At 37.9% G+C, this 11,964-nt stretch overlaps 1 pseudogene; it reads left to right on the top strand.

Annotated features, from left to right (window-relative positions):
- The first annotated feature begins 866 nt into the window (after positions 1–866).
- On the top strand, positions 867–1,312 carry LOC113258178 (40S ribosomal protein S24-like; annotated as a pseudogene).
- The last annotated feature ends 10,652 nt before the right edge of the window (positions 1,313–11,964 follow it).

The raw sequence follows: 11,964 nt of genomic DNA, 5'->3' as shown, positions 1-11,964 counted from the left end.
CACTGACGCCTTCCTCAGAGCCAGCGCTGTGGACATGACATGGGGAGTCACACAGAGTCCCACGTGCAGAAGGGCCTTGCGCTTGGTTTAATGCTCTGTCATCACCATCATGAAATCCACCTTTGTCTCTGGACTTCTGATTTGTAAGTGAATCCGATAAGACAATGGAGCGTGCGTGTGAGAGGAGGAAACAGGCCAGGCCGCAGTGCATGCACACACAGGACCAAGCCCACGGGGGACAGGAGCCGTAGTGTGCTGTGCTCTCGGCCTGGCCTCCTGGTGCCCAAGCACAAGCCCGGGGCAGTCTGGGACCCCGCAGAGCTGCGAGGGGCAGCTGGACTGAAACCCAGACCCGGACTGGCGCTGGCAGCAGCAGCAGTGGTGGCAGAGGTCATGAGCGGAGAGAGAGGAGGCGCTCTACATGGAGCAGCACTGGGACCCTGAGTGGGAGCCCAGCTCATGGTTTACCCTCGGAGCCCAACCCTGAGGTACTGGTACCCTGAGGTACTGATGTAAACACTACTACTCCAGCCTGAGGGCTAGGATGGAATGGCCACTTCTCCGGCAGCAAATCTGGTCAAACAATTACAAAAAAGCACACACAGACGTTACACCATAACGTACATCAGGGAGTTGTATCTTCAACAGATACAGCTAACTTTGAAAATTGCTGCAACACTGCAAAACAAATGCCCACAGCCTTAGAAATAGAAATTAAATGTAAAGATTGCCACATTTAATGAAAAGAACTCTATTTTCACATGAAGCTTCAGAAAACAAACTTCTCACAAGGAAGACAATTTTCTAATTTTTTTCATAAAATTGTAAATACATCCTGTCTAGCAACTTGAAGCTCAGCCACCATCATGAACAACACAGTAACTATCTGGACCAGGAAGTTCATGACCAACCAACTACTTCAGCATAAATCAATGGTTATTGATGTTCTTCACCCCAGAAAGGCAACAGTAGCTAAGACAGAAAAAACTAGCCAAAACATACAAGACCACACCAGAGGTCATCTTTGTATTTGGATTCAGAACCCTTTTAGGTGGTGGCAAGACAACTGGCTTTGGTATGATTTACGATTCCTTGGATTATGCCAAAAAAAAAAAAAGAACCCAAATATAGACTTGCCGGGTATGGCCTGTATGAAAAGAAAAAGACCCCAAGAAAGCAGCACAAGGAATGCAAAAATAGAGAAAAGAAAGTCAGAGAGACTGCAAAAGCCAATGCTGGTGCTGGCAAAAAATGTGCCGGAGACTGGACAACAGAAGGAGTAAAGATTCTGCAGGGACTTTATCTGTGGTGATTGTGCAGATTTTTCACGAGAGGATTAATAAACTAAGAACTTTAAAAAATAAGAAAAGAAATTATAGATGCAGTGACAGAATGCATAAAAAGACATTTTGAATTATAAACAAATCACGAAGCTGCTTTCTTGTGCAACCTCAAGTTCAGGAAACAGTAGACGAACCATTAAAATGCCATTGTATAAATTTTCATTTAAAGTTAAGCTGATTTGTACAAAGAGTTAGATCCATTAAGAAAAATTGCTTTTTAAGAATCATCAGCTACAGGTGCACAGAAATTTATACTTCAAAATGCTTTATCAGTAGTTATCCCAATGTCATCACAGCATTAAATACTCGTAACAGGTCCAACAAAATATCCTTCTCAAAATGAAAAATTATCAAAAATTATTTGCAATCTTGCATTTGCTAACAGTAACCAATGTTCCTTTCAATTATGTCAATAAAATTTAGAAGTATAAATTCTGATGACTCAAATAAATCTACAGAAAAGTTAGAAAAATGCTATGCTCAGTAAGAATGTCACATTAATAAAGTGCTATTATCTATTGTATTACATAAAAATATGACACCTATATTAGTTTTCCAGGGCTGCCATGAAAAATTACCCTGGGCGTGGTCTGTTACCATTTTATATTTAAGCTTCCTTATTCAATTCAAGAAGCCTCACCACTCCTCCAGATTCACACTGCTGAGTTTGGTGCCTGCCTCCACTTCTTTCTTGAGGCATTTTTAGTCTCTAAGCCAATGCCAGCAAGTGGAAATAAGCTACCAAAATGTGCTTCGTCCATATGAGATATGGTTAAGGATAATAACAGCTAACAGAAATGCTCCCAGAGAACAGGACTAGACAGCCTGGAGGACAAGCGATAAACAGAATGTTTTCAGAAAGAATCAGGGCCCGCCTTATTGGCTAATCAAGGTAATCACCCCAATGCCATACTATTCCTGAAAAACAGGTAATAATATATGCAATTTGCCAGTGGCCACTTCATTGTTTCCCATCCTTTTCTTTTCTGGGAGTTTTTACCATAATTATAATGTTCTCTCTACATTACTGTCTCTACACTAGTTGCATCGGTATGGATATCTCATCATTAACTACAGGTCTCCAAACCATAGGGAGACGCACATGGTCCTGATGTAGAACACTGCATGTCAATTACAGATCCTGGATTCAGAGTATGACATAGCCATTGGAATAGATTTTGTATTGTTTTCCTGCGGGAATGGGTTGAGTCCATTTTATGTAGTTGGATATAAATAGATGTTGGGTAACCAGGGGGGAAAACCACAGTGAGAACCTCTTGGTTACCTACCCAAATCCTTAACTCTCTCTTTTCTTGGGAGTTTCATGTAATTCGGGTTAAGTTCATTCTGCACATAGAGCCAGGTATGGAGGGCCTGTCCTAACCTAAGCCATTCGGAATTTTCTATCTCCCCAGTCATAGGACTTAGTTGACAGGTTGACATGTGGCCTAACTTAGTCTAAGTGGAGTGAATTTCAGGATGTTCTCAGGGAATTCTAGGGCACAGACACCCCTCCCTTCCTCTAAATTGCATGGTTTCCAGATATGAGACTTAAAACCACTGAATCTCTTTTGCTAGCACAAGAGATTATTCAGCCTGAAAATATGGCCAACACACAGGAGACAGCTTTGCCGAGAAATTTTCAAATAAAAGGAGTTGAATTTCTTATCTATTTGGTATAATTTAAAAGGTAGAACAAGATAGTACAACTCCCACACGTTAACTAAAACCAGTTAAGTGTCTACCAGACTCTTGTGAAAAAAAGACCATCATTATCCTGAAGTCTCCATTCTGGGCTTTCCTTAACTGAAAATGTTGACCCATGATGAAATAGAAATACTTCTGAGAGAGACAGACCTTTAAACTAGCAATTTTAACAAGGGACCCCAGCAAAGGTTGAAAAGAGGGAATGTTTGAGAGTAGTGTATGGAAAAGGAAATTCTCATGAAGGAAAAACAAGGAAAGTAGAAAATAAAGATAGACTGCCAGGATCACAATTTGTCCAGAATCTGCCATGTTCTGTTGACATATTTCTTTTAAAACAGTGTAGTTAACAATGTAGACTATGCCAACAGCACTGTGGTCCCTGCAAAGAACTAAGCATGCCCATGACACATGCTGGGATGCATTGATTCAGGGTTCAACATCCATCATCTAATCAACTTCAGGAAGAAATTAGTTCTCAACTAATACTTTCCTCAAGATCTGCTGTCTGACTTTTACGAGAAACTGTAAACTCTTGGGCAAAGTCTTGTCTTTGACAGAACATGAATTATATCTTATTTCTCCCTCTCTTAGCATAGGACAGTAGCTTTAACATCCCCAATGGCTACCAAAAGGCTTTTGCTACATAAAAGAAACACAAAACAATAATGAAGCTGATTTTCAACTTTTGTAGTGGATTCCATCAAAGCCAGGAGACTTACCCCCAGAGGTCCCTGAAATTGTGGTTATTTAACATATTTCTCAAAATACAATTCTGGAATGAATACACAGACTACGTGTGTCCACAGGTAGACGGTGCTTGTATTCAAAGGTATCATGGAAGCATAACAGGTGCTATTACTGTTGGCAACAAAGACAAGAAATGACAGAAAGAATCTGTTTCATTATTTGCTAATCAAAGACACAAATAAATGCCAAAGCAAGAATTTTAGATCTTAAATCACAAAGGCAAAATCCAACATATCTTGAAAAGGAGCCAAGGGGCATCTATAAAATGATTAAATCTTTTTAAGTCTGCACAGTCATAAACCATTTTGAAACTCTAAGTTTCGGTCTTCTAACAGATAATAATATGTCTTTAAGGACCAACTAAGTTGCTTTCTGATAAAAAACAAAATGAAGAGGCCATTTTTAATCTTTAAAATGGCTATCCTTTTTTTTTCTTAATTTCACTAAGCTAACAGAAAAAATCATGGATAAGAAAAGCATAAGAAAACTGATCTCTGTATATAAACTGATGCTAAACTGTTTTGGTGCTTTGAACAGTGACCCACAAATAGATGCTCTCTGTGCTTAAACAGATTTTTGCAGCCTTTAATGAATTTTGGGAATCTGCTTTTAAAAAAAATAACACTTTAACCGCTAATTGATTAAAAATTGCTATGCAATTTTAAGCATAACTAGAAATGTCACTATTGACCCTCCTGTGGTGGCCTCGTTTCCATATCCAGCAAAGTCTAGAAATAGGAAAAAGATGAAGTGCACATAATTCCTCTTAAACTTCAAAAGAGAAAGCTCACATCCTTTTTAAACTGGAACTGCTTCTCATTTCCTTGAAACAGATTCATTTATCTTTAACACAAAAATTTACAGAATGTAGATATGCTAGATCTTTAGCTAAGTGAAACCAAGACCCAATACTGGCAAAGAAAACCCTGAGAAGCATGAGTATTGGCCCCATGCTTGACTTATCATAGTATTTCCCCCAAACTTTCAAAATTATAAGTTCCACACCGTTGAGAAGAAGAAAAACAACTAAAGAATTACCATGATAGGGCTGCATTTTTTAAAAAAACAGTTCTTACCACGTTTAATGCTTGGGCTTGTTTGATAATTCCCTTAAAGCCAGCTCAATTGAAAAGATGCTCATAGTGGGCATTTCATTCAGAAAGCTTGAAAAAGAATTTACTAGTTCCAAATCTTAAATTTTGACCTAAGAATAATTCACAGTAACATGTCATTTCAATGTAAAATGTTTTCTGATATAAAAAGTAACTCTTAAGTAAACTGTCTTGGTAAATGCCTGCCTGCAAAGAAGTTTCTCCTCCAAATACTCCCTAGAATCTCTTTAATCACGACCAAAAGAAGTCGTATAAGAAAAAAATAGTGCCAACAAAGGAGATGACCGCCAAGAGACACAAAGCTTAAGTCCACAAAATAAGCTGTACAAGAATGTTCAGAGCAGCTTATTCGTAACAGCCCCATATTGGAAACAACTCAAATAGCCATCAGCTGAGGAACGAATAAACGAACTGTGGCAGATACACATAATGGAATACTACTCAATAATAAAAAAAGAGCAGACTACTGATATACCCAGCAAATCCTAACAAAGTTATGCTAAGCAAAAGAAACAAGACACAAAAGTGATTCTAGTTATATGAAGTTTTAAAATAGCCCAAATTAATCCATTGCAATAGAAATCAGAGAAGTGGTTGCCTTGGACTGGGGAATGGAGGTGGGGATGACAGCAGGACAGCAATTAACTAAGAAGGAGCTCCAAGGAACTTTCTGAGATTATAGAAATTCTCTAAATCTTGACTGTGATGATGACTATATTTGTCAAAATTTACTGAACTATTCACTAAGATTTGTGCACTTTATTATCTGTAAATTGAGCCTCAATAAAATATTGTTAGCACAAATACTCATGGCATAAAAGAGGCTAGATGAAACAAGGAGCATGGAAATTTGATCGTTTGTTGGAGCTGAATTTGAATATATGGGGTATATTACTTACTATTTGTACTGAATTTTAAAATTCACTCTTTTAGTGATACTTTAATAATGTTAAAATAATAAAATGTAATAAAATTAGAAGCTAAACAAAAATGATGACAATGAAACAATCTTTTCATTACCTAAAATCATTAACTCTGATATTTATAGAACATACAACATAGTGAATTCCAACAATTTCACAACTTGAGGTTATATAGCTAATAAAGGAAGCATTTATTTAAATTTGCACAATATCATTGAGGATACACAAAGTATGTAGCGCTGCTGTTAGGAAGCACAATAGTAGAGTTGATCTGAAATAAAAAGAACTAGTCACTGGTTCCCTTCCTGTAAGTATTGAACCATCACAGAAATGTCAAATGAGTAAGGGAAATGAATCTCAAGAAATCACTTCATTAGGCCCTTCCATTCAGGCAAGTACAATGCAACCATCCAGGATGGGATATTCACATTGTCACCACAGGACAATCGCAGCATGCAAGCTCTTCCCTATGTCTACCCCAAATCCAGCTTTAATTCAAGCCCCTATGCCACTGTTCTACCTTCTTTTGGGAAGGATTTTGAGATTTTGCTCAGATAAATAAACTATGGTAAATTCAAATAATGAATACTGTTCAATAATATGTTCAATTTACTGTCATAGAAGAATATTTAATAATATGGAAATGCAATCACAATATGCCAGTGGAAAGGCATGTTAAAAATCAGCAGCCTCAAAAAATTGTTTTTCTAATTATAAAATACATACCTAGGGGCGCCTAGGTGGTTCAGTCGGGTAAGTGTCTACCTTCAGCTCGAGTCATGATCCCAGGGTCCTGGGATCGAGATCTGCATCAGGCTCCCTGCTCCACGGGGAACCTGCTTCTGCTTGTGCGCTCTCTCTCTGTCAAATAAATAAATAAAATCTTAAAAAATAAAAAAAAAGAAAATACATACCTATATGTGATACAGTATGTCTGATATATAATTTCTAAGGGAAAAGAACATGGAAAATATAAGATAAATGCTAACGGTGGTTATCTCTGAGTGAAAAGATTATACATGGTTTGTTTTTTTCTCTTTAGAGCTTGTTATGCATTTTCTAAAATTTCTGCAATAAACATGTTACTTTTCAAATTTAAGAAATATATTTACAGTACAGAATAAGTCTAAAGTACTAGAAATCTAAAATTTCTGCAATAAGTTCATGTTACCTTTGAATTTTAAAAATATATTTAAAGCATAGAATAAGTCACCAAGTTCTAGAAGGAGGTGCCCTTATTAGTCTTTGAAATCAGAGAAGTTCTAAAGGAAACACAAGTAATTCCTATATTTTAGGATGACACAAATGCCAGCAAATTGAATACTAACTGATATTACATGTACACCTGGTCTAGGAGGGTTTGGAAATGCCAACTCTATTAGTACTTACTTTTTTAAATTTCTTACATTGGTATTATCCATAGCATAACCACATAATCTGTCATCTACAAGTGAAAGGACATGTTATCAATAATGATGTTGGGATAACAGGCATAAACCAGGGCTGTCTCAGGCAAACCAATGCATATGGTCACTCTAATTATCAACAATATCTTTTGGGACACAGAACTGTAACTTTACTGGTAATGTTCACTGTTTCCTTTTAGAGAAATTAGAAAGCATATATTTTTTAAATGTATGCCACACATACACTTCTTGAATCTCAGTAGGAGACTGGTTTTTGAGAAAACTAAGAAAAAAGATAACATTCTAATTATAAAAATTTGTTTCCATAGAAGAGATGAGGATTTTTTTTTTCCCCTAAAAGCAGAAGAGAAATTCCATGTAGTGAGGTTACCAATATCCAAACAAGATGAAACAGGGAGCACATCTCAAACTGAGAAGCCCATAGCCAAGGGCAAAGAGGGAGAGCCCCATAACAAGAGAAAGGGATAAGAATCAAACAAAAATATCATGGAAGCAAACAGTGCCAAACTGGAAAGGAAATCCCAGAAGGGGTTATTTATTCAAAAAGATGTTCAATTACAAGACAGAATTCCTGAACTTTGATAAGACAAGAATTTTTACAGTAGCTTCCACTTTCGTCTAAGTTAACAGTCAGGTAAGTCTGGTGTGTAGGAATTAGCATGTTGTTTAATTTATCTTCCAACTCGTTAGTCTCCTAGAGGGTTCTCCCACCTCCTGCCTGTCTTACTGAGAACCACTTCTCAATCAGCTTCACCTGTCCTCGATCTAATTACCCCAGACCTAACTCATATGATACGTTGATTCATTCTCATGTGCTTAATTAATATTTAATTTTGTTCAATGTCATACCCACGTCAATTTTTAAAGGGAGAAATCTACATTTGAATGCAAATAGATTCATCAACTAAAGTTAGAACATGAAGGCTGGGGGTGGGAGGTGTCCTTGGCAATCCCCAAGTTACTGATTTCCTTTTCCCCTTACCAGAGTACCCAGGCTATGAAAATCAGGCTCAGTACAAACCCCTGACAGAGCAGAATCTCCCACATGCTTGGAAGCCTGAGAAACCACCAGCCACACATCTGGGAATCTGGAGTCTAGTCCTGCCTTTGTCACAGACAAGCTGTAAAACCTATTCCCAATCTACTAACGGCCTTGTTTGTTTTAAAAAGACAGGTGAGTGGGACCAGAGAACTGCCACTAAATTACATAAAGCAAAAATACATTGTCATAGCGTAGAGGCAAGCATATGAGCTACTTAGCAGTTATTTGCCAATGATAACTGATAACAGTACAGTGAATCCTCACTATTCATGGGTTCCATATTTGTAAATTCACCTACTCACTAGAATTTGTCTGTAGCCCCAAATCAATACTCACAATGGCTTCACTGTCCTTCGGGGATATGCTCAGAGCAGCCACATATTTGAATCATTCCATCCCCACGTTCCCAGCTGAGGTAGAAAAAGGCAACACTCTACCTTCTTATTTCAGCTCTTACATCGTAAGCTGGTGTCCTTTTCACAGTCAATGGAGTGCCGTGTTTTTTACATTTCTGTGCTTTCTGTTGGAGACTCCCTATTTAAGATGGCCCCCCAGCACAGTGGGGCAGTGTTGCTTCCTATTCCTAATTGCAAGAAGGCTATGATGTGCCTTCTGGAGAAAATGTGTGTGCTAGCTGAGCTTTATTCCAGCATGACTGATAGTGCTGTCGACCATGAATTCATTGGTAATGGACCACCAATGTCTATTAAATAAGTACCTTTAAACAGAAACACACATAAAAACAAGGTTATGTATTGACGGGTTGATGAAAATATGACCAGAGGCTCCCAGGAACTTAACCCTGTATTTCTCTTCAAAGTAGTTGTTCCATATTTGTTAATTTGGTGTTCATGGAGACTTTTATGGAACATAACTACCAAGAATGAAAACTGATAGTGCTTTATGGGGAGAAAACTAGAGAAAGGACATAGAAATCACAGTGGAGAAGAAAGTAGGAAAGAGCTTTTATTTTCTTGTTCAAACACAGCTGTCTTCTAAATACTTACCACTGGTATAGCTATTATTGATTCAGTTATTTTTCAGGGGTGTGGTCTCCCTTGAAACTGAAAGAACCAGATTTGAGGTGGTTTTTCATGTCATCGTTTAAGCAAAGAGGATGTAGGAGATAACATGTCTTCACCTGCCCTTGAGGGGCAGAAGTCTAGGAATCATGCTCAGGTAATAGAAGAAGAAGAAGGAGAAGGAGACAGAGACAAAGACAAAGAAGACGAAGAAAAAGAAGAGGGAGAAAAGAAAAGAGAAGAGAAGAGAAGAGAAGAGAAGAAAAGAAAAGAAAGAGAGAAGGAAGAAAGGCAGGGAGGGAGAGACCAACAGTGGAAGGAAGGAAAGAAAGAAAGAAAGTGTAACAGGGCCGGTAGAGAGTTGTGCCTTTGAATAAGCAGTGATATCCCAGAAAGCAGTTGGAAAACACGTCACCCACCTGGCAATGTTGCAGTTAGAAACACTTGGTCAGCGATATAGCGTTTAGTAGGCTCCCCTCAAATCTTGACCAGCTCTTTGTGGACTTAACTTGGTGGCAACCAGCCCCTTCCCACACACCATCTTTCAAAACCTCAGACACTTAAAAGATACAATCTCTATTTAATACCAAACTGCTTGACATGTTGCCTCTTCTATAACTCACTTCTCTTAAACCCTGGCCGTATTAATTAGGTAATGCTTGAGATAACACAAAATCAGGCATGAAAACTATATCAGATGCATAAGCCACAGGCCTCCTCTTCAACCAAGCAAAGGATTTAAATAAAGAGGGCAGCTGATGTGATGAGCACTGGGTGTTCATATGCAACTGATAAATTACTGAACTCTACATCTGAAACTAATGATGTATTTACTATATGTTGGTTAATTGAATTTAAATTAAAAAAATTTTTTAAACATGCAATGTGACCCATGCTTTCCTACTCCACTACCTATATTATTCATATTATTTGATGGATGCATAGTAATTTTCTAGGTCTTAACATTTGCATTACATTACAGATAACAAATTCTTAAAATGTTTTTTTTTTCCCAAGACTTACCCTTAAAGAAATAACCTCAAAGATTGAATCTCATAGTTACAAGTTTACTTTGGTTGCTACTCTTTAGTCTGGTTGATATGTGTCCAGGAAAGTGTTCCTTATTTTTACAGAGGTCATGCTTTCTTAAAGCTGTTACATTACCATTATTTCCTAGGAAGGAAATCTCAATCTGAATTTCTAAAATCTATGGTTCCATCTACTGGCAACCTCCAGTACTGCTTTACATTTCAATCAAACTGCATGATTTTTACATGTGCTACCCTTTAAAAGAAGAGTTTCATTGCCTATCTATGAGCCCAGACTAAAGCAAAAGCTTTGAGTATAAGCATTCATGTATACTTGGTATGACAGACACAGAATATGTTTATATCTTAATGAAAATCACTCACACCATTAAAAATGAAAACCTTACTAGTTCAAAGGCTTCCCCGATTGCCATGGTTCTCCATTTATCTACTTCTTTTACCAGTTCTTCAACAACTCTGCTACTTATTGACTAATCCAAACGTGTTATGCACAAATTTAGCTTCTACTATATATTCCATCCACCCTTTTTGCTAATCACATAGTATGAACTAATTTCTCAGGGATTAAATTTATCTGGTTTACCATAGAGTGAAACTGTTTTCTGCTCTGAACATAGTTCATATTCATTTTCTCCTGAGTGCCAGTACTGTATATCGAACTGCTTACTGGACCTCTGAAATATATCACGCCACACACTAAATCCTAGATCCTTTCCTCTTCCAAAGCTCAGCAAATGACACTAACAATCACCCAGTTGCTCAGAGCAAAAACCAGAGTCATCCTTGATTACTCTCTTTCCGTTACACTCCACATACGCAGCCAGCTAGTCCTTAAAAATGCATCCTTAATCTAACCATTTCTTACTCCCTCACTGCCACCACCCTGATCCCAATCACCATCATCATTTGCCTGGAGAACAGAGATAATCTCCCAATGGATCTCTGTATCTCCAATTCATCCCCACCATCTCTTCACCAAACAGCAGCAAGAATATACATAAATAGAATTACATGTCTCCCTTCCTAAAAATCCTCCAGTGGCTTCCCATCACGCAAGAATAAAATCCAAATCCCCAACCCATCAAGGCTTATGATCTCCCATCTTTATGACTTCATCTCCTACCACTCTCCACCTTGCTCACACTGCTCTGCTGTCACTGGAATATCCTCCTGCTCCCCAACCACACCAAGCTTATCTTGACCTCAGGGCCTTTGCAGTTGCTGTCTCTCAGCTTGGAATGCTCTTCCCCAAGATCTTTGCATGGCCTCTCTTCAAATATTATCTTTTCAGAGAGGTTTTTCTATGATCTTCCTGTAAAATAAATCCCAATTCCCTAGACCTTTTACCTATTTTATCTTTATAGTTATTACTACCTAAAATGATACTTATATATTGTATTTTTGGTCAAGAACATTCTTTGTAAATAAACCATCACCAGAATTTCTATCCAATTAGCACAAAGACTTGAATTAAAATACCTGGCTGAGCCTAAAAATAGGAGAGAAAAAAGTTCAGGTGCCATAAATAAGGACGAAAACTCATATCCAAAGCCACTAGGGCTGAGCAAGAGTTGAAACCACGTGGCTTTTGA

The sequence above is a fragment of the Ursus arctos genome, unplaced genomic scaffold (genome assembly GCF_023065955.2).
Source record: "Ursus arctos isolate Adak ecotype North America unplaced genomic scaffold, UrsArc2.0 scaffold_16, whole genome shotgun sequence".
NCBI classification, from domain to species: Eukaryota; Metazoa; Chordata; class Mammalia; order Carnivora; family Ursidae; genus Ursus; species Ursus arctos.
Note: the sequence above shows the minus strand (reverse complement) of the source record. Positions and strands in the feature narration are given on the sequence as shown.